Genomic DNA, 22,632 nt, shown 5'->3' on the forward strand with positions numbered 1-22,632 from the left:
TGTAGTTCAATTAGTTTAGGCTTGTATTAGCTAAATTTTAATTAGTTTAGTAAGTTTTGATTTTTAGAAAAACATGTTTTTCATAAGAGCTTGTTTTGGAAATTAGCAAAAATCTTCATACTCTTTTTGAAAAAAACTATTTAAACCTAATTAGATCTTTATAAATACATCTTTTTCAGCCATGAAGGTTGTTTTGCCAGCAGCCCTCACATCCCCTTCATCTTGCCTCTCTCTTCTCTCTCTCTTGTCCTCTCTCTCTGAAAGACAATTTCTCCTTCTCATTTCTTCTCCTCTTATTCTTCTTCTCCCTCCTTTTCATCAAGCTTCGGATCCTCTCTTTATCGGCAGCCTCTTCTTCTTCATCGGGATCGTGTGCACGTAGCTGGAATCACCACCCTCTTGTTCCCAGTTCCTCCATCGGAAGCAAATCACGGTTTGCCTCTTTCTCCTTTCTCTTTTCTTTTTACATATATTGCATTGCATCTCAGTGGTTGATGATTTTATTATTGTTTTATTTGCATCTTGCATGTAGATTTGCATAGCATAACATTCTCTTATGTGAAAACAAAAATAAAAAATAGAAAAATTAAAAGAAACAAAAATATGTGTCGTTTTTATAGATGAATTGATCTCTTGATTTCTGATCAGCGTTTTCTTGAAGAGTTAATTAATAAGTGTTTTGCTGTTTTAAAATAACCACAGTTTTGATAGCTGAATGTTAGTTCCGGATACAACTATTTAGTCTAGATTCACGTTATTTGGTTGTAGTTCAGATTTTTTTTTTGTTCCTTTGATTTTTGTTTTACATTATCGTTAATTAGTGCATAGGAGTCGATTGTTTCTTTTAGTATCGTTTCTTGGTAAACCGTTTACATTTGGTATGCAGCCGTGTTCAGCCACAAGTGTAATTCAGTGGGCATCCCTAATAGTTAGTAGTTGTTTTGACGTTAGTGTGTTTCACGTTTTTGAATGTTGCTTGTTTGATTTCTTTCTAGTCGGTTTATTAAATAGGTTAGGTTATTTGATTTTTACATAGGTTAGTTATTTGATTTCTACATAGGCTAGTGTGTTCAATTTTTATATAGGTTAGCAAATAATGTTTTAAGTTACGTTAGCATCAACGTTTTTCTTTTAGTAACAGTCATTGTTTGTTTTGTTTAGTTATTTCATTAGGTTATCTTATTTCATTAGCATTCAGTCATTACCCATTAGTTAAATTTATTTTATTGTTATCTGTGATTAGAATTAACGGTTTCAGCAGATTAGTTGATTAATTTTTTCTCACTTAGTTGTTTTGTTTACACGTTCTTTCATCAACAAGTTAGTGTGTTTTATGTTATGTGTTCTTACAGTAGTTCAGTCCATTAACGTTTTATATGAATATTTTATAGTATACATTGTTGTAGCTCAATAGCTAGGTATCTTATTAGTTATTAATTGTTCTTTCTTTTAATATTAAGCTTTCATTAATCGTATGTTTTTGTAGTTAATTCCAGTTTTCATTCAGTAGTTGGATTTAGATTTATATATTTAGGTTAATTTAGTTAGTTCTTAAAGTGGTTTATAATTTGTTAGTTTATTTGGCTATTCTGTCTTTTAGCATAGTTTAGATTTTTTTTTTTTGCTGATTTTTAATTCGTTAACTAGCATATTTAGTTTAGATAGCTTTGTACTGCTGCGTTTGTGTTTTTGTGTTTCACAGGGAAGTGTTTGGATGTGCGGGAGAACCCTTTTCGTGCACTCAAAGTACCGTTTGAGGTCCCTTTAAGCCCTCAGAAGTACCCTCAGAGAGCCCTCAGAAGGACCATAAAGTGATAGGCAAATAAGAAAAACATAAGAAGGGAACACACGAGAACAAGGACTCAAGCACTAAAGACACATTTCTTTTAGTTTTAGATTAGGTTTTCATTTTTAATTCAATTCAATTATTGGGTATGTAACAAAACCATTTATTTATTTTGTTTAAGCCCTCTGCATAGGGTCGTACTCCTTTGGTTAGTTAATTATTGAATTAATTCTTTTTATTTTGGCAATAAAGAGTAGTTTAGCTTGTGTGTTTGAATACAAGTATTTTTCGTTCCCTGAGATCAACCTGGACTCCACCATTCGTGCGAGCCGGTTTTTTTTATTTGGTGTCTGGCTTTCACTTAGTTTTCATTAAAAATATTTGTTTTAAAAACCGTTTTCCAAAACTCACACCAATTTTTTGGCGTCATTGCCGGGGAACGACGAAATACAAGTATTCACTTTATTGCCTAGTGTTTAATTTTTGCATTTAGGATTAGAACCACATGTGTGCATATCGTAGAGACGAGCTTACTTTTCCTGCATAGCCCACCCACTAGGATCCCCTTAGAGGTGACTGTGTACGATTGGTACCGTACACATAGATTTTATTTTTTGCATAATCCTTGTTGTGTGCAACTGCGTGGTGTGTGTATTTCTTAGTTTTTTTAATTTACTCGCTTTGTGGTTTGCGTGGTTTGGCCGCTAGAGCGTTAGTTAGGTAGAAAACCCAAAATTAGGATATGTGCTACACCAGTCTACGTCGAGGTGTATGCAAGGGCGGTGCTCGCTTGACCCCGAGCTGGTAGAACAGATTGAGGACCCCGAGTCCCTTATTAGGAGAGCCCAGAGAGCTGCAACCATGGCTGAGAATCTTCAGATGACTCATCCCCTTAGGGAGTACTTCATGCCTAACACTTATACTCTCGCCTTTTGCATCACGAGACCTGATGTAGGAGCGAACTACTTTGAGATCAAGGCCAGCGTTATCCAAATGCTACCTTCGTTTTATGACCTTAGCAACGAAGACCCCTAGCATCATCTCGATGAATTTCTCGAGATTTGCTCGACTGTGCGAATCAACAACTTTGGACATGATGCGTTAAGGTTAACGTTGTTTCCGTTCTCCCTCAAAGATAAAACCAAGCATTGGCTAAAGGCTCTTAAGACGGTTCGGATTACCACTTGGGAAGGAATGCAATGCAAATTCCTTAAAAAGTACTTCCCAATTGGTAAGACGAATCAGTTTCGCAAAGCCATCACCAGTTTTTCACAGATTGAGGGAGAACAATTTCACGAAACTTAGGAAAGGATGAGAGATCTTCTCCGCAAGTGTCCCCACCACCAGGTACCCCATTGGCAGCTGATGCAGTATTTCTATGATGATATTATTGAGAAGAACCGTCAAATGGTTGATTCGTCTTGTGGGGGCACTTTTATACTCAAGAGTGAGGATGAGGCATGGTCTCTATTTGAGATCTTGAGTGAAAACATGGTGCATCATGCTTTGTCTTCATGACTCGATAGAACTACACAATTGTCTAGTGGTCCTAGGAAAGTTGGGATTTATGAAGTTGGGTCTGAGTTAGATTTGCATACCAAGGTTGACCACTTAAATAGGAAGTTAGATAAATTCCTAGCAAACTCTTTGAGAGAAGTCCAGTAGGAAGAGTGTGCGAGCTTTGTGCTAGCCCTGCATACTGTATTTTTGATTGTCTGACAGTGTCACTATATCCTGAATTTGTTCAGGAGCAGGTGAATGCTGCCCAAGGTTTCGCTAGACCCATGCCTGATTCATTTACACCATCATATAACCCAGGTTGGCGAAACCATTCCATTTTCCCATCCCATCAGCCCTCCCAGACACAGTATAGACACAATAACCCTTCACAAGGTTACTCGCATCCCATTTTTCCACAGCTTCATCCCCAGTCTAGTCTACCTTCTCCTCAAGAGCCCACTTCGACTCCATCATTCCAAGAGAAGATGTTAGAGGCCTTTGCTGATATCAAGGCCACTCTTTGCTCTCATACACAGTCAATAGCTAAGCTAGAGACTCAAATGGGACAGTTAGCTCAGACAATGAGTAGACAAAGCTAGGGGAACCTTCATAGTCAGTCTGTTGTCTCATCCAAGGGAGAGGAATCTATTTTATTTGACTTGCATTCCACTGATTCACACCATGCACAAGTCAAAGTTGTTACATCCCTTCAACATAAGAAGGCGTGTCCCCCCACTCGAGAATCGACTCATGAGCCCCATATCATTTCCATTGACGAGTCGATCTCCATTATACCTCAGCAGAAGGGGCAAGGCCCTCATTTGTTACATTCTTCACATATTCATAAAGCCCCATTTTCTCAGCCTTTAGGATCACCGATTGCTTTCAGTAAGCAAGAGATACAGATGCAGAAGGTGCTTGACCAAGTCAAGCCAGATCATATTCACTACTTGGCTGAAGTTCCATTCATTGATAGTTGGTCGGTCCTAGACTCTCATTTTCTAACTAGTCTCTCAGATGAGACTATTCTTCACCCTTCTTGTTCACAGAGTCATGATATTACATTTAGAGGTAGAAGGGATGGGAACACAGTACGTAGTGTCACAGATGACACTCTTTTTCTCAGAGAGCCCGATTGAGCACGACTTCACGTCCATTGATCTCATGGACGATGAAGGTTTTTTCAGAGATCCGTCTAACTAGGGATGTAAAACTTAGCGCTTAATGGGAGGCAACCCATATTTGTGATGTACCATTAGTAGCTTTAGTATTTTTTCTGTTTTTAGGTAGTTTTTCTTTATGAGTGTCAAGCCTAGATCATGTATGCATTATATTCTTTTGCATATTTCTATGAGTTGTGAACTGTGAGACATGTGGCACCTATTCAGAGCTATTCACATGTCATATCAGGTAAGGTTCCACAGTATGGATCAGGTGACCTCTACCCTTTTCTCCCATTAATTTCGTTCTCATATGCATTCACTTAGTTTCATGCAAACATGGGGGAGTGTCACTGAGGACAGTGTCACTCAAGCATGGTGGAGGGTGTAGTTTGCACACCAAACTTTTCATGTCTTTGTACTTGCATTTTTTTATGTCAACTCATAAAAAATGGGCTTTTAAGAAATGAGTTTGATCTTATATGAATGGTTTACATAATCTAATATTTTTAGAGAATTTTTAAGCCCCATGAAAAACTTTTCCTGACACGAATCTAGAAAGTCGTGGGTTTTTATGTGAATTTCAAAGAAATGATTATAACTGCATGTTAGAGTCTATTTTGAATCACAAGTATGAATATGCATAATTTTATTTTTGAAAACTAAGCAAATGAACAACATTGCAAAAGAGCTCAAAAAGTGAAAAAGAGCATACATTTAGTTGTTTGATATCTTTGTACTTCCTAGTAGCTGGGCTTAGACACAAGTTGAAGTGTTTGAGTTTCATGTCGAAAAGGTTAACGAAGGAAGTCAATTCTTTGTCTATGTTAATACCTGTGGCCTATTTTGTTCGAGCAAGTAGAGCCTGAGAGGTGTTTACACCTGGTGCCCTAAAGCCATCTGGTTTGGGAGCCATCAGCCTGAAAGCCCGTTACATGGACTTTATAGAGAGCCTAATAGATATTGACATTGCACATGACAGAGAAGTAAACTATACGTAAACTATAAAAAATTGAAGGTCTAGTGACTCGAGCAATTAAGTTTGAGGGATACTTTGTATCTGGTGCCCTAAGGTCGTCTGGTCTGTGAGTCATTGACCCAAAGCTTGTTACACGGGTCACAAAAACTAGAAATTTGATGTAGTGCTTAATAAAAGAAAGAAAAAAATGTGTGAAAAATTGAAAATCAAGAAAAAGAAAAGTACATAAAAGAGAAAAGTTCAATGCTTAGAAGCAAATATTGAGAAAACCTGTGCAGAACACATATAAGTGAGGATAAGTAAATAATTACATGTATGTATTTGAATTTCTGAGAATGAAACATAAATGATTATGCTATTTAGAAAAGTGAAAGAAAATATTTTATTTTGTGGTAGCAAGTAAAATACTCTAATCATGTTTTGATAATATAATGGCATGAAATATTTGTGAAAACAAACTCCTTGACTACCTAATGATTTTTAAAGTTGAATTTTATGCATATATGATAGAGATATTTGTAGGTAGCATCACTGCAAACCCTTACGAGACCTTACTCGTCCACTGGGGATACCCAGGGGTTGAAAGGGCTTGTTACATATGCTAAATGCAACCGTGATTCCTATAAAAGTGAGTTAGGTTTTTATTATGTCTAGTTTAGTATTTTTGTTTTTGCTTCAGTTTGCTCGAGGACTAGCAAACGATAACCTTCACCTCGCCATTCCACGCATCTGCCTTTCTCTTTCCTTTTCCTTCTCTTTCCTCATTGCCTTCTTCCTCTCCTTCTTCTGGTCTTCCGATCGATCAACTGAAGAAAGATCAACCCCATAACACAGAATTGCGATAAGTATCCTTCCTCTCCTCCATTTTTTTTTTATTTTTTATTATTCTTCTTAGTTTTCCCTATTTTTGTTCATTAGAGCACCCGTGTAGGATCGATCTGCTTATAGCAAGGTTGATCCACACACGTGCAAGATCAACAGGAACATGCAACTTCTGACATTCTCATCCTCCCCCCCTTTTGTTTTTGCACTTTATTACAGTATCTCACTGAGTTTCGCATGGTTTGAGTAACTATTCTCCTGTTTTCATTTTTATTATTTTTCACATGTGGTTTCTTATTTGCATTGTCGGCTTCTCATACTTTTTTTTATTTAGTTATGATCTTCGATTTATATTTGAATCTCTGTTGCATTATACATATTGTATTGCATATATTGAGCCAATATCTGCATTCGTGATATCAAATGACATAGTTCTGCCGGAACCTCATCCCATAAGATTTATGCCATTCTAGCTTTTTTAGATGTTATAATATGTGGTCGATAAGCCAGTGAAGATCTGAATTTTCTAAAACCTGTAATCGATCGTTTCTGCTAATGTCTCGTAATGATTTCTGTTTTGATGCATGCTAATTGAACTCACATTGATCTGATCTGGATCGCGTCCATCAGATTCAATAATTTAAGCAAACTTAAAATTCCATGTTCTAGAAATCGATCGAGAGCTTCAACATTGTCCAGATCTAAAATGAATATTTGTAACTCAGTCTTATGAATTCACAAGTTACGATTTGGGGAGATCATTGGAGCTATCTAATTCCCAGTTTCAATCGTGATTTAATTGATGAAGCAATATATCCATTCAATGCTTTAAAAATATTCGGATTCTTCTGCTCAACAGAGGAGTTTTCTTTCATTTTTTTTTATCTGTCAAATGATGGATTCGTCGGATCAAGCAAGTTCACAGCATAGGGCTTGACCTCATCTTACATGGCATGTGAGAAATTTCTGTTAAAGATAGTCAGAAAGGAAGTCAGCGATTAATCAATTCGCAATAGACCCAGGTGCTGTTGTCAAAAGTTATTCATCAACTCTGCGTATATGTTTGGGATCAGCTCATCTGTAGTCGACCCTTCATTATTTGTTTGATGGGATTTGCCTGTATCAATGCACAAGCACCTGCAATTAAGCCAACTGCTGTAAAGAGACTCTTGTTGACAATGGCCCACCTGTGGAGCAAAATCCTGCAATCAGAAACACCAAGCGAGCGGAGTCCAATACCATGGTCTTAGCAGGATTAAGTGGCGGCAACAAGATTGTAATTCTCCACCAGGTTTGTTCTGGAACACCATTCTTATCATACTCTCTGTAATTGCAATTCTTGTTTCTGCCTCTGCTGAAGTCCTGTTGCTTTGGGCTGCAAACTACTAAGAGCCCTCATATTGTGCACAATGCTATACCCAAATACTTGTTGTAAGCAATTTGGTATGACGAAGGCAATGATTCGTCAGACTCATGAGATGAGCTCTCTCAAAGTTAAGAGGTGACTATATACATATCTTTTTTGTATACCCTAATTTTGGTTTGCTTAATAGCTGGTTGGGTCGAAGTTCAAGTGAGTAAATAGTCTCATGCCTGTCATTTTTTCTTTAGAGGTTTGTTGCTAATCATCATGGTTCATGTTATAAGTTTGTTAAAATTCTGCTTCAATGAAGATACCATCTTCCTTGTTTTACCTTTTGATCCTGTTGCAGTGGATTTTTCAATATGGTTTTCATGGCATCATGTGTCGTATATGCTTGTTAGTGTATATTCTATCTGGTTGGATTATATATGAATGGGAAAATTCCGTGACAACGTCAGTTTGATGCAAACTTCTCTCCCCCCCCCCACCCCCCAAACTGTCATGGGACACTTAACAACAGGAAATATGATAAAGCCTATGTAGGCATCACATACTCAGGCAAGTATCCAGAATATGGCAAATGACCAATGCTTCAGCTACAAGCTGTTCAGGCTTGGGCTAGGGAGCATAATGTTGACCTCTCCTCTTCTTCCAATGCCAACCTGGTTGTTCAACCCTTACCCCTTTGACAATGCAAGTCTGCTGCAACTTCAGAGAGCTAATGAGAGCAATGTTTCCTCGTAGCAGCCACACTTACCTTCAACTCTGTTCAAAAGTTATGCCTAATAAAGTTTCAAACCAAAGTATTGCCGCAGCAAAGTTATTCCATCTCTCAGCAGTAGCCAACCTAAGGTTTCCAACATCTCTAGAAATTGACAAATCCAGAGGATAGTGATGGTCACGTTGCATGGATTGAAGGTATGCCTTTTTCCCGCATCTTTCACATTCCCTGTTCACCACAACATTTACCTGTTGCATATACTATATCATCCACATCCATCTACCATTTTTTTTTACAGTATGCTAGTCTTTTACCTGCATTTCATATTATTTAATGAACATCATTTAGGTATCATTCTCACATATGTATGCCCCTTTCTGAATTTTCGCATATATGGATATATGCATATATCTGTATATATGTACCTTCTTGACATGTCATTAGATTGATACATTACTGTGTATGACATATCTTTGCTTAGTCATATTAATTAGGTTGCTACATTCCTTGCTTCACATGCATCCTCATCAGGATAGATATTTCTATAATGGATTGGATAATTCCATTTGCATTCCTTCATTGGCATAGGGATGGCATATACATTTTCTTCATTTAGCCACATGCATTTGGATTTTTGATATGACATTCTCCATTATCCCCTACATTTGCATTCTTGCCATGTATTAACTCTGTTTTGCAAGAAAAATATGGAAATGTTAAATTCCTTGTCTAGATTAAGAATTTTATGATTTTTAACTTCGGTTCAAAGTTGTAATAAGTTAAGTATTAACAAGAATTCTTTACATTTCCAGTATTAGATTAGTATGTATGAGCATGTAAATATCATGAATTATCTGTTTCATACCATTTTCCTATTATTTTCCAAAATTTTACAAATGGGAATACGAATGGCATGTGCACCATTCTAACAAAAGGTGATTAAATCCTAAGTTGTCGATTTGCATCAATGGCCATAGTCAAAATGTGAACAAAACTTATGATTTTCATCTTTTATGGAATAACATTGGATCCACACTGGATCCTTTTCAAAAATCATCATGTTTTCAAAATATTTTTCTTCTTTTATTAAAGTTTAATTTAAAATTAACTCAAGATATATATCAATGGCTATAGTCAAGATATATTGAGAGTTAATTTCATCTTAAACCCTATAAAGGCACCAAAATATGTTTTATTCTTCACTTGAATTTAAATATGATTATTATATAATACATTTTATGACCATAGTCAGAAATATATTATATCTTCAATCTTATCTTAATTCACTCAAAGAATAAAATATGCTTTTCAAATCCAATTTCAAATTCTTTAATTCATTTCATCATTTAGGATAGAATTACATCATATTTTCAAAATTCTTTTTCATAATCCAAGTGATTTTGAGATATATTTTCAAATATCTTCTTCATTTATCAAATCAATCTTCAATTTCTATTTCAAATTCATCTTTCTATCTCATCTTGGAAATCAAAATTCAATTTTAAAGTCCCATTTGACTTTGAAAATTCGAATCCACTCCTATATTCCAAATTCAATTTCCAATTCAAATCCAATTTCAAAGTTTAATTCAACTTTGAAAATTCAAATTCATTTTCATTTCCAAGATTCAATTTCAAATTCAATTTAGCATTTCAGATCAAAGTTCAATTTAACTTTGAAATTCCTTATTCATCTTCTGATTTCAAAACTCAAGCTTTAAATCAAGTTCATCCTTTATTTTTCAAAAGTTCTATCTAAAGATTGAGTCTTGATTCTCAAATTCAAAATCAAGGTTTTGAGATTGGTTCTGAATCTCAAAATTCGATTTTCTCTAAGTTCAAAACCCACTTTTAAATTCAAATCTGGGTTTCCAAAATCCAAATCCATCTTCAAAGTCCCATCCAGATTTTCAAATCCAATCCCATTTAGGATTCCAGATTTCGGATTCAGTTCTATTTAGAATTCCAGATTTTGGATTCAACTTCATTTTGGATTCCAGACTTCGGATCCAATTCCATTTAGGATTCCAGATTCCGGATTCAAATTCCATCTTGGATTCCAGACTTCGGATCCAATTCCATTTAGGATTCCAGATTTCAGATTCAACTCCATCTTGGATTCCAGACTTCGGATCCAATTCTATCTAGGATTCCAGATTTCGGATTCAACTTCATCTTGGATTCCAGACTTCGAATCCAATTCCATTTAGGATTCATATTTCAGATTCAAATCCATCCTGAAATCCAGATTTCAAAATCCAATTCCGTTTCAAATTCCACCTAAATCCAAGATCCATTCTAATTTTGGACTTTAAAATCCAGAGTTCAATTCCCTTTCAAGATTCCATCTCAAAATTGAATCCTAGATTCAAAATCAAAATTCAAAGTTCATTCTAAACTTTGAAAATTCATTTTCACTTCAAAAGGTCTATCTCAGTTTCAAAATCTCCTTTTCTCCATATTTCTTCAAATCAAAGTCCATTTTTTAAAGTTCTGATTATTCCAAGACTTGGAATTTCAAGTCTCTTCTTCCAGATCTATTTCTAATTCTAAGTTAGATTCAAAATGTAACTTTTGCAAATCAAATTTCAAACCTTTGAAACATTTCTTCACTCCATTATTTCAAAATCACTTGGAAAATCCCAAATTTCTAAACTATTTTCTCAAAAGCATACATCTCTGCATTTGCACAAGCATGATTCTTTGTGTATTTTAGACTTAGAATAAATTTTTAGATAATATTTTAGCAAAGCAAAAAAGCATAAATTTGATTCTTGGTTCGATTACCCCTGGTAAAGGCACCAGGAACGGTCGAACCTCGTATCGACGAGCGAATCCCGTCTCTCCATTTTTTTTGCAAATTTTTAAAATGAAGGTGAATAATTTTAAAATCTTTTTCCAAAATTAAGGTCAAGTGAGACCTTCGCAAAAGAGTTCCTCTCTCTTCTTTCTTTTCTTTTCTTTTCTTTTCACTCTTCTTTTCTGTCTTTTATTTCCCCTTCAAAAAGGGAAATAGAGGTTAGAAAGGAAAAAGAGCAGGAAAAGAGAGAAAGATACAAGATGAAAGATTTTACGATGATCACAGCCTGTCGGTACGAGGTTCAACCATTCTTGGTGCCATAACTAGGGGTAATCAAACCAAGGATCAGTCATGTACTTTGCTTTGCTCAACTTGTCTAAATCGATGTTTTATTTCCTAAATGCATGAAGAATCAGGCATGTGCTATAAAATTTTTAAAAATGTAGATTGAAAACATGATGTTTGCTTTGAATCTTTGAATATTTGAAATACTTGGAAAAAAGAATACTTTGAAAATCGTGAATTACATTGGAAAATATTTCTGAAGAAAAGGAAAATCAATTTCTGAAGAAATCTTGATGTTATGAGGGAAATCGATTTATGAAGAAAACTTGAATGATTTTTGAGAAAATTAATTTTTCTGAGTTTTGAACTCTTGAATTGATCAAAAGAATGGGTGTGTGACCCTGTGAAAATCCTTTCATGATGCAATCTAATCTAGATGATATATGAATGCAGTTTGAAAAAATATTTTTTAAAGAATTTGAAAAAAATCTTTGAAAAGAGATTTTTGTGCCTTATAGAATTTAGATGAAATAAATTCTTTATATATCCCTGACTATGGCCACGAATATGCATTGAATATGTTTCATTTGGTTCTAAAAGGGAAAAATATTTGGAAAAACTTTTGAAATTATGCAATAGTTTTTTAAGATAGCCTAAGAGTGTAGGTCGTTTGTGGCTTAAAAGAAGATGATAAATCTAGATATTGTTCGTATTCTGACTATGGCCACAAATACGAACTCAATCAAATTTATCAACTTCTTAGAAGCTAGTACACGTATCATTCGTGTAGACCATAATGGATTTGAATATGCATGAATCATCATTCATCACACATTGATATTATTAAAGAAATAAACTATATGCAATGCAACCCTATTCTAAGCAGGAGATTAAATTCTTATTCTAAAATTTTTATAATTTACATCAATAATAAATTTAAATAAAAAAAGAAAATAAAGAAAATACAGTCTTTAGTGTCCCTGCAAAACAAGCAAACTTGTTAGTGGACAAATGTCAGTTTTTCAGGATTTATTCAGCAATATCTAGAAATTGCTGAATTTATCTAGATATAAGTCTTTTTCCATATTTTCCTGAGATAAACATAATAAGAGATGATTCAAAATTGAATAAATAATAAAAATAAATAATTTTTAAATTCAAAATTTTGGGAAAAATAACCAAAATGCTCCTAAAAATAAGACTACATATAACCTTGAAATAAGGGTTTTCAAAAAAAAAAATTGTAAAACTTTTAATTCGGGGATCAAATAGATTCAAATCAACACCAAACAAATTAAAATGAACATGATCAAACCCTAAAAATATAAAACTTTTACTGAAAAACATAAAATATTATCAAAAAAATAAATTTTGCTCGTGTTTCGCTTGAATCAGGACTCTACGGGCATCCTATTTTCATTATTTAACCAAATAATGCATCAAATGAATTTAAAAATTCACAAAAATTAACATGGACACTTATAATAACCCTAAAATTAAAGTGTAATAAAAAAAATATATTTTTGGTATTATTTTGATATGAAAATTAAATAAAAAACCTAAAAGTTTATGATTTTGCATGCGGGCACATACCTATCATAGTGTCAGACCCAAATTGGGTGTCAAAAAGTAATTAAAAATAGTGAAATTTCATATTAAAAAACTAGATAGATAAACAAAAATATTCTTTTTTAGAGATTAGAAAAATCATCTTTGGTTAGGGAGATATTGTTCTCGCAATATACGCTTGATTATGGCAAACACGTAATGGCTTTAGAAAAGACAATTCTGTTTTTTGTTCAAATAAAAATAGGAAACAAAGTTCAAAAATTACATAAATCACATTAATAAAACTAGACATGCCGCTGAACCCGTGAATTTTTATGGATCATCAATCAGATCTTTAGTTAGGGAAATACGATTTGTGCAAGTTGGACTAGGGCTTAAACGATGCATAACGGTCACTATGAAACATATTTTGATTTCTGACAGAGTAAAAATAGCAAACGCCCAGAGAAAAATCTAAAAATTTCAAAGAATATAATAGACATCATGGCAAACCCACTTCATTTTACAGATCATCGATTAAATCTTTGATGAGGGAGATATCACCTCGATAAACTATACCTGATTCTATATAACATTTTTATGGTACAAGAATCAGAGTTCGGTTTTTGATTTTTTAGCAGGATTATAGAACCCAAAATAATCCAAATTTTTTATGGAAAGTCACTGACATATGCACAATTTAACCCTAAAAAATTTAAATTTTATTGACAAAAAAATGCACATAAAATAATGTTGTTCCCGTGTGCTTGGAATCAAGAACGTATATTTTCACTAAGGCACATGAATAAACCTAATTTATGCATGTAAAAATTATTAAAAAATACAAATAAGGTAGAAAATCATGATTTGATGCTTGAACATATAAAATAAACATTAATATGATAAAGTAAACAAAAAAAATCAGAAAAAACACAGTTAGAATTTGATTTAGCCATTCGAAAGAGGGATTCAATCCATGGAGGGATCAAATCTCATCTCTTCTTTGACATAATCGTAAAAAGCAATATTCTAAGTTATTTCAATGGATTAAAAACATGGAAATCACCCTCACATAGCCTTAGATCATCTTATTGGACTGCCTTCATGATTCTTGAGTGGAAACAAAGCTAAAACTCAATCTCAAGTGGGGCGACAATGGCTAAAATAACAAATAAAGCATTCAAACTAATAAAAAAACGAAAAAAAACTAGAAGAAATCTCACCTTGGGGGAGCTGCAACAATGAAGGAAGGAGAGGCTGTTGGAGGAGAGAGAAAGAGCAATAAGAAAAAGAGGAAAAGATGAGGGGGTCGACCCCTATGGCCCCTATTTATAAAAAATTTTAGAACTCTTAATTAAAGAGTTTTCTTTTTCTAAAACTCCTCTTAATTGAATTAATTAGGGGGGCAGTTTTTTCAGTTGGGTTTGACTTTTCAACCATCCTAATTAGACTCTAATTAACCTAATTGAGTTCTAATTAAACTTTTAAAAATATCTCAAATGTGGCGCCACCTAGGTGGGCCCACATTTGGTTTTTAAAACCCTAAAAAATAAAGTTAAAAATACTATAGTGAAAATGGATTTTTAAAATGAATTTGACTCTTTTAAACTTCTAACCTAACTAAAACATTGACTAATCCTAAGCTAACCAAAATATTTTCAAATGTGGCGCCACCTAGTGTAGGCCCCACTTGTTTTTCATAAAACGATTTTAAAAACCTGAAAATAAAGAGGTTAAAAACAAGATTTTCAAAAAGGGTTTGAAACAAAAGGTGAAAATCAAAATCCTAAATCCTCTAGAGTCCTAGATGAATTGAAAATCTCTCGAATGTGGTGTCAGGTATGTGGGCCCCGCATCTGAGTTTTTGAACAGGTTATAATAAAGGTTAAAAAAAGAGTTTTTTAAAACAGATGAGAATAAAAGCAAAGAACAAACTCGAAGAAATTAGAGTCCTAAACCAACTGAAACTCTAAAATTTATAAACTCTTAAATTTTGGTTTTTGAAAGACAAACAAAGAGGTTTTGAAAGATCTTCTCAGAGATTAGTAAAAATGAACAAAAATACGAAACCAGGGTTAGAGTCCTAATCAATTGAAACTCTGGAATAGAGTCCTGATCCAACTAAAACTCTAAAATTTTGACTTCGTTTGAAAGATTTTCTTGAAAATAGGTAAAAATAAAAGTAAAAATAGAGTCTTGATCCGACTGAAACTCTGTGTTAGAGTCCTAGTTCGACTGAAACTCTAAAATTTTGGTTTCTTTTTGAAAGATTTTAAAAGATCTTGTTGAAAACAAGTGAAAATAGAAATGAAAGATAGAGTCCTAATCTGCCTGAAACGCTGTGATAGAGTCCTAATTCGACTAAAACTCTAAGATTTTGGCCAAAGTGAAAGTTTTTGACGAAGGATAAGATTATCTTTGATTTAAAACCAAAATGGATTTTTGAAAAGGTTCAAAAAGGTAAAAAGTCAGAGTCTTAAATCAACTAAAACTCTAAAATTTGAGAAATAAAGGAATCCAGAAGCGACACCACCTAGATGGGTCTCATCTGAGAATCGGGATCAATTAAAAATTGAGTTTAAAATGAATCTAGATCACTTTCTAAGGAAAATATTTTGAAATATAAGATCCTGGGGGTTAACAAAAGGCAAATATCGATCTAAATCCCCAAGTTTTTTAAATTGATTTCGAAATAGGGTTTTAAAATCGAATATGGATTTGAAGATTTTGAAAAACCAGAGTGCTGGATCTCGAAAATGACATGCAATGCAATGAATGATATGCAAAAGGCAAAACCTTGGATAAGAGATTTGAAGTCCCGGACCCCTGACAAAGACAAAGATTTAAACATTTCTGTTCGAAGGCAAAAAAAATTGATGATTGAAATTGAGCCAAAATGGAGATTGAATTTTGATTGTAAGATGAAATATTTAGATTTTGATGTAAAACTTAGGCTTGGAATAGCCCTGGCTCAGGTGTTGACCAGCTGATTCTCTAAAGACTTCAGAGGGCAGGCCCCAATAGCAAGAGGAAAGGATTTGTGAGTGAAGGTGGAAAATTTAGGGTGTTTACAGTTAAGCTTTGATAGAATCTTGACTTCTGATGCTAACAAGTAATATCTCAATTTCTGACACATCCAAACTAGAGCTAGGAATATCTTTTCTATTTGAGAATATTTCTTCTCATAATCGATGAAGGTCTTGCTCACGTAGTAGATGACATGCTCTATCTGACTACCTTTTTTATATTGCACTAAGAATCCACTATAAGCAGTTTGATTGACTGAGACATATAACAAAAGAGGCTTTCCCAATTCTGGTGGCTTCAGAACAGGTGGATTAAGAAGATATTTCTTGATGCACTTGAACAACTGCTGACACTCTTGTCCTCATTCGAACTTCACTCCTTTTCTGAGTAGATGATTAAAAGGTTCACACCTCATGGCCAAATTGGATATAAATCATCGAATTGACTGAATGCGTCCCTGAAGACTATGCAGCTCTTTGAGATTGGTCGGAGGTGGCATATCAATAATGGCCTTTGTTTTAGTGTGATCCACTTCTATACCCTTTTTGTTAACAATGAAGCCAAGCAGTTTACCTGACTCTACTCTGAAAACATATTTCTGAGGATTGGGTCTTAGCTTATATAGAATGAGTCGCTTGAAGACTTGACTAAGAGCTTCAATATGATCTGCTTCTTCCTTGGATTTGACCAGGATATCATCGACATATGCATCCATGATTTTATGCATCTGGTTATGGAAAATGATGGTCATTACATGCTGATAGGTTTTCTCAGCATTCTTAAGCCTAAAAGGCATGTGTTATCATCGCAAAATTTTTCCTCCCTCCCTTTGTGAGAGTGAGAAGAAACAATTTCGCGAGTCAAACTCGACCAAAGTTTTGAAAATGGTTTTGAAAATTAACTCGCCTCCATTTTGAAAATTTACGGGAAAATTCCGTGGAATGGGATCTGCCTGTCGGTACGAGGTTCAACTGTTCCTGGCACCTTTACCAGGGGTAATTGAACCAAGGATCAATTACGTGCTTTAACTTGACTCAAATATCTAAATTATGCTCTATTTTTCCTAGAATGCACAAAGAATCAGGCTTGTGCTATGAAATTTTGAAAAGATGCAAGTTTGAGAAAATATGATGTTTGCTTTGGAAAATTGAAATATGCTTGAAAAATGATTGGAAAAGTACTTGAAATTGGAATTCCTAGGAAATTTATTGAATTTCATTGGAAATCAGAAAGTGGATTGAAAAATGAATTCTCAGGAAAACTTAAATCTTGGGAAAATCGGTTTTTGAGATTTGGAATTTGCTTTTCTAAGAAAATGGATTTGAGAATTCTGAGAAAATCAAGAAATTCATTGGAAAATAACTTTTTGAAATGAAAAATGGATTCTCAGGAAACTGGATCCTCAGGAAAATGGAAAATCTGAGAAAATCGATTTCTAAAAACTTGGGATTTTGAAATTTGAGAATTTTAAAACATTGGAAAATTTTGGTTTGAAATTAGGAAATGCTTTGAAATGTCATTTGAAAACTCAAAATTCTGAGAAAATCAAATCCTGAGAAAGACTTGGTAAATCCTTGAGAAAATTGATTTATCTGAAATTGAAATTGGAAAATAAATTTGAAAATAATGCAACTTGAATGATATGAATGAATGAATATGAATTTGAAAGGGAATTTCATTGAGGAATTGAGAAAAACTTTATGAGTTTTGAGAAATGCATTGCATTTTTGAAGTTAGCCTAAAAGTGTATGCTGAATGTGGCTAATATGAAGATCATAAATCTAGGTTTCATTCATATTCTGACTATGGCCAAAAATACAAATTCCACCAAGTTTATAAACTCCATAAGATCTTGTGCACGTGTCATTCGTGTCAACCATAGTGAATTTGAAATAAATGCACATGAATCATACATCAGATATTGAAATTTGCAGAAATTAAATTATATGAAATGTAGCCCTATTCTAAGCAGAAATGTAACTCTTATTCCAAATATTACATTGATTTTTTTACATTGAATTTAATAAAACAAAAAAATAAAATAACTAAGCCTTCTTCTTGGATGTTCCTGCAAAACTAAAAAACAAGGTTAGCACAAAAATGTAGGTTTTTCTGAATTTATCCGAAATATGGAAAATTATCGGATATTATTCATATATAAACCCAAATTCATACCCCATTTGATATAAACATGATAAATAATGAATAAATTTTGAAAATAAACTTGGAAATTCGAAATTGGGGTCAAAATGACCAAAATGTCCCTAATGACCTTGAAATCAGGGTTTTCTGAAAGAAATTTTATAAATTTTAGAATTTTGTCAAATGAAATAAATCAAACACAATATGATGAAATATGATGATATGCATGAAAATTTATGAAATTAAAGATTGAAATTTCGAAATTTAGGTTAAAATGACCAAAATACCCCTGATAACAAGACTATGGCCTTGAAACCAGGGTTTTCTGAAATAAATTTTGCAAAATTGAAAAATATAAAATGCAAATGAGATTAAAATTAACCCTAATATGATTCTACATGCTTATGTACATGATAAACACCCTAAAATGGCGAAAATATCATAAAATATCAGTTTTAACTTGATTTTCACCTGATTTTTACTTCTTAATTTAAAGATAAATTAACATCTAAAGCAAATGAACTTGTAATTGACCAAATTTAGCATGGACACCTAAACTAACCCTAAAAACAGAATGAAGCTCGAAAATTTAATTTTTTTATATTTTCTTAATATGGAAAATAGTTAAAATCCTAAGAAAATCAAAATTTTGCCTAAAATGCTGATTCTAAAGGAGATTTCGGATATCAAACTTCCATAAAAATTTCCCAAATTTTATGGGGTGACAGAGGACAGTAAGGAAAAGTTTTTTTTCCTTTTACACTTTCTGGTTTTGACCTATGGTTGGAGTTGTACATCTCCGGAAAGTCGGATCGGAATCCGGCGACTCTAGGATTTAGGGAAAACAGACAGGTTTTGGGAGTAAATGTGAGAAAAATAGCAAATATATGGGAAAAAGGCTGAAATTGTAAAAAAATGTCCCTAACAAACATAGAAAATTTTGATCTTTTTGCATCATTGGGATTCGGGTTACGATTTGGAAAAAGGCACACTGTTATCAGAGACCCGAATCTCTGGAATTTCTGGATATTGGAATCTATCAGACAGAAAAGAAAATTTTAGGAAAAATATTGAAACAGTTCCAAAAATCCCCAAATTTTGGGAAATGATAGGAAAATATGTTAGAAACAACTTTCGTGTTGAAAGTTTTTGCAGATGAGCCACGGTCTGAGCGGACTCGGTGCATTAGGGTCTGTTCATACCCTGACAAAGGAAAATCAAGATTTTCTCAGGGGTCTGGGAAAACTGATTTTTGACAGAGGATAAATCTGCTTGCACAAATTTCAAAATTTCCAGATCATTAGTAGATTCTATTGTGAATCCACTGTGATTTTTGGAAAACGATTTGAATCCCCCACAAGGGTGAATCCGAAGGTTCTTGTCTGCTAAAGCAGAAATTGAATGTTCAGAGAGACAGAAAACCCGATTTAGGGTTTGATCGGTTTAGATGGGTTCCAAAACTCGAATTGAATCAAATTTTCAAAAATAAATCAGATACATATAAGCCTAATTGATCTGAATTTTACAAAATTTATTAATGCAAAATCTCACATAAAATAACACATGGACTTTGCACAAAATTAAAACTCTACAGATTCTAAATCAACTATTAATAAAACTGTATAAAATGAATAAATACATGATGAAATTTAACTAAATGCAATTTTTTAAATCTAAAATTGTATAAAACGTGGAAATAAAAATCAAAACCATCATGAAGGGTGCATGACCTATTTTGATGTTGGCTCTCAAAACGAGAGAATACACCCAATAGATAGATGAATCTCCTCGTTTACTTAGCCTAAATATGTGAGTTGAAACTACTATCATGTTTCTCAATTTAAGAACTATGAAAAAGCATTCATACAACTACCAATTCAATCTTCGACTTGACTTCATAGCATCCATAAAAAAAAAAAAACCTAAAGACCTCAACCCAATGGACGACAAGGATGGATTTCATAAGGGTTTTGTTAAAGGTAAAAAAAAAGAAGCATACAATAAAGGGGACGATAGGTTCACCTTGGATCCACCCTTGTGCTGGTGATAATGATTGTAATGAAGACTATTAAAATTTGCAGTTGTAGCGTGGAGGATGCTAGATGAGCTACTTCAAGGTGCACGGCTACAAGAGGCGCTGCCAATAAAAAAAATGGCTGGAGGTGTGGCCTTGATAGCGCCAAAGGGGGAGCTGGAGGTGGCTGAGAGTGTCAACCATTGAGGTTACTTCGAGATGGCTGTTGCTGAAGTCAACCGGAGATGGCTGCAAATTGGACTCGAAGTGCCTCCAAGGTTGGTTGAAGGATGGAAGCTTGGAGCGCCGACTGGAAGTGGTGGCACCTTTGAAGGTGATAATGCTGCTGCGCTTAATGGAAGTGGAAGGTGGCTGGAAGATCTTGGAGGTTGAAACTGGCGTAGATGGTGTCTTTGGAAGAGGCTGGAGCAAAATGGACCAGCTGTTGGAAGGTAAAGATGGTGGTTGTGTTGGTGTTGGTGTTGGCTTTAACGTGAAGCAGCTGCTGGAGGTGGCTGAGCTGGGCGTCCAAGGAGGTGGCAGCAGCTTCAAGATGGTGGCTGTGTTGCTGCCATGAGAGGTGAGAGTGCTGTGTTATGAGAACCAAGGGAGAGAGAGAGAGAGAGAGAGAGAGAGAGAGAGAGAGAGAGAGAGAGAGAGAGAGATGTGTAGAGATTCTCCTCTCTTTTCTCTTTTATGCTAACTTAGGTTTTGATAAAATCAAAACCTAAGTTTCCCATAATATGTCATGGGTAGCCATACGTGAATGGCTGCAGCCTTGTGCCTTTGAAAGAGATGGAAAGGAGGTAAGGAAGAAAGGGGAAAGAAGGAAGGGAAGGAAAAAGAAAGAAGAGGGGAAGAAGGAAAATGAAAGAAAGGAGAGGGAAAGAAGGAGAGGAGAAAAAATGTTGTACATGAGTGGAGGGAGAGGAAAGAAAGAAAGAAAAGAAAAAGGAAGAAGAAAGGAAGAAAATAAAGAAAGAAGAAAAAGAAGAAAGAAAGAAGGAAAGAAAGAAAGGAAGGAGGAAAGGGAAAGGAGAGGATGAGAGAAAGGAAATGGAGAGGAAGGAGGGGCTAGGGTGGTCGCCCCCCCTTGTGGGTCCCACCTTAGAAAAAACCAAAAAATAAAATAAAAAATGAGGAAAAAGGTAAAAAAAAATCCTCTCTTTTTTTTTATAAATTAAAACAGAAAATGCAACTGGATGGACCATCTCAGAGCGGGTCCAAATTCCACTTTTGAAATTCATTTTGACAATTAGAGGGGTAAAATAGTCTTTTCAAAAAATTTCTAGACGAACTGAGCTATTTTTGGCAGTTTTTGAAACAAGCTCGGATTTTAAAGTTCAATACCCCGTTGGGAAGCAAATCCAGTGTAGAATTTGAAAATTTGAGTTTGAAATAAATGTAGATTGTTTTTCTCGAGAAAATATTTCCAAATTTAGACTCTCGGGGGTAAAAATGTCAATTTTGGAAACCCAGGGTTTGAAATTGATTTATGAAAACTTTTAAAACTCGATCTGGATTGAAATTTAAAAAACTGGAGTTCTGGACTTCGAAAATGAAATGAAATGTGATAAAATGTTATGAAATGCTGAGAAATGATATGAAATGATGAGAAATGACATGAAGTGCTATGCGAAATGCAAACCCTGAATGAAGACTTTTGGATGTTAGACCCCGATTGATAGCTGTACTAGTTCAAAAAGCATTAAAATTGATAAAATTTGTAAAATGGCTGAAAAAATGGTTTTTGGACTCTACTGGGTTAGAGTGACACTGGAAATTAGGGTTCGAGCTGAAATAAACTGAAATGAGTTGGATTAAGCTGGATTCTAGAGTTTCAGAACTCAAATGAACTGACAAGGTATTGACTCAACTGGACTCTCCGACTAAATTTTCAAGAAATACTGCCATTTTTAGAGAAATGGTACAGAATGGCAACTGGAGTGAAGTAGGGATCTGAGCTGGCTTTGAGCTAGAACAAAGGTTAGTAATACTGACATGAACTAAAATCGAAGCTTGAATACTAGCTTAATTGGCTGAACTCAGCTCAATTTTAGCTGAAAGAGCTTCAATGGACTAAAATGGGCTCCTGGACACTTAGAAATAGTTTTAAACTAAAACTGGAGCGCTTTAACTTTCGGTGAGCTCAAGTTAGACTCTGGAAAATATGACTGACTGTGAATGACTGACTCGAAGACAATTGACTTAGATTTGAGTGAGAAATGAGCTCATTTATGAAGAAATGATCCCATTTTGGCAGAAATGGTCAGAAATAAAAATGGTATGTTCATTGTGAGCTCAGATGAGCTTGAAACGACTGATATTCTAAATGTTCTGAACTGACCAGTGAGCTTTGTTGACTTCGACTGACTGGGGTCTGGGATGACCTGGGGGTAAAATGGTAATTTTCCTAATAAAAATGGGTAAGATGCTTCCTCTAGCTCCAGCAGTTTCAGGCTTTTATTGAGAATGACCTCATCACT

Source organism: Nuphar pumila, chromosome 5 (assembly GCF_984573655.1).
Source record: "Nuphar pumila chromosome 5, dmNupPumi1.hap1.1, whole genome shotgun sequence".
NCBI lineage: Eukaryota > Viridiplantae > Streptophyta > Magnoliopsida > Nymphaeales > Nymphaeaceae > Nuphar > Nuphar pumila.